Here is a 2314-nt window from a genome sequence, read left to right on the forward strand (position 1 = left end):
AGCTATTCAGGGGGCTGAGGTGGGAAGAGTGCTTGAGCCCAGGAGGCTGTAGTGAGCCATGATTGCATCACTGCACTCCATCCAGCATGGTCGATGGAACAAGGCTCTGTCTTAAAAAAAAAATTCTGTCCGCTGTATTGCTTAATTCTATAAAAACTTGAAAACTATTCTTTTCTCACAGATAATACACTTTTTAAAAAGTAACAAATGTATTTGATTACAAATTTTATAGCACTCCAAACATTACTGTAGCTAAATAACATTGGATACCACCTTAACTTAAATATTGCCAGGCAGACAAGCAAAAAATTATCCATATCTAAAAACTCAATTTTTTAATGGGTTATCTTATTTCTACTGCACAAAAATACAGGTTACTATCAGAGTATTTTTTTGTTTGTTTTGAGACGGAATCTCACTTTGTCATCCAGGCTGGAGTGCAGTGGCGCAATCTCAGCTCACTGCAACCTCTACCTCCTGAGTTCAAGCGATTCTCCTGCCTCAGCCTCCTGAGTAGCTGGGACTACAGGCACATGCTACCACCACACCTGGCTAATTTTTGTATTTTTAATAGAGATGGGTTTCACCATGTTGGCCAGGCTGGTCTCGAACTCCTGACCTCATGATCTGCCTGCCTTGGTCTCCCAAAGTGCTGGGATTATAGGCGTGAGCCACCACATCTGGCCTTGGAGTATTTTTCATCTACATATTTATTCATATATGTTTTCAACCATTTATATTTTTATTTATCCACTCACTCACTCGTTCCCATTTTTTTGTTTTTTCATTCACTCAAATAGTTTAGTATCTGCTTTACTCCAGGTACTGTTTTAGGTATAACGTATTCAGTAGGCAACTAGGTGGATACAGTTCCTACTCTCATGAAACTAATATTCTAGGAAAGGGGAAAAAGACAATGAGGCAGTGAAATATAGGGCCTGCCAGATAGTAATAGTTGCAAAGGAGAAAATTAAGTAGAAAAGAGGGACAGGAAGTAGGAGATTTAAGTTGCAATTATAACTAGGGCGATCAGAAAATATTTCCCTAAGATGACATTTGCACAAAGATCTGAAGGAATACAGGAAGTCAGTTATGCAGATATGTGGAGAAAGCATTCCAGATGGAAAGAACAGCAATTGTAAAGGTTACTGAGATAGGAGCATGCCTTGTAGATTTGAAGAACAGAACCTAGGCCGGTTGTTGGAGTAGAATAAATGAGAGCAAAAGGTAACCAACTGAACATACAGTGGCAGTTCACAATATCTATTAACCATTAAAACAATTTTTAATAAAGATTCAATATCAAATACTATCTATAATAAATACTTCTGGAAAGATCCTATTTGAATTAATAGGTACGGTGACTCCAAGGGACCCTACCCTACCCTACCCTACCCTAACGGACACACCTATTACGTGTGTCATAATAACAACAGCATCTACAGACAAACAAAAACTGTGCATTGAGAATCTGAAGAATAAGATTACACACAGAACCAGGTCATAAACTCTAAATGTGCCTGATACAGAAAGAATGAAATGAATGATTTTCCCAAAATGCCACAGTCATATAATATTACTCAAATAACAAAAATCCAATGTTATTCTGAATTATCAATCTTAATTTGATGAGTTTTCTAAAGACAAAATCTTTTTTTTTTTTTTTTTTTTGAGGTAGAGTCTCGCTCTGTTGCCCAAGCTGGAGTGCAGTGGCGCAATCTCGGCTCACTGCAGTGGCGCAATCTCAGCTCACTGCAACCTCCGCCTCCTGGATTCAAGCAATTCTCCTGCCTGGCTAATTTTTGTATTTTTAGTAGAGACAGGGTCTCACCATGTTGGCCAGGCTGGTCTCAAACTCATGACCTAGTGATCCACCCACCTCGGCCTCCCAAAGTGCTGGGATTATAGGCATGAGCCACTGCACCTGGCCCTGATCATTTATATTAACTATACAGTTTTTTAAAATCAATATTTCCATAAAGAGGATCATGACTTCCAAGTGTTTTATTTCCCAAAAAATTTTGAGCCATTGGACTAGACAGTCATTTATTTCTTGTAACATTTATTAAATAATTTGCCAAGCCTTTATGTTTTAAGTCCCACAAAGGAAATGCAAGCCCCAATTAGGACTTATGCTTCTAGAAATACCTACTAATAAAGTGTCTCCCACATCACTGGTGGTTAACAGATGGCAGTAGAGAGAATGACAGACAACAGGAAGTGTGTTGATACCTTTGTTTCCTTCAGGGGTTGGCTCCTTCTTTTCTTCCTGTACTATGGACTCCTCTAGGTCCTTAGGGGTTGGGTCTAAAAA

This window comes from Pongo pygmaeus, chromosome 10, assembly GCF_028885625.2.
Source record: "Pongo pygmaeus isolate AG05252 chromosome 10, NHGRI_mPonPyg2-v2.0_pri, whole genome shotgun sequence".
Lineage (NCBI taxonomy): Eukaryota > Metazoa > Chordata > Mammalia > Primates > Hominidae > Pongo > Pongo pygmaeus.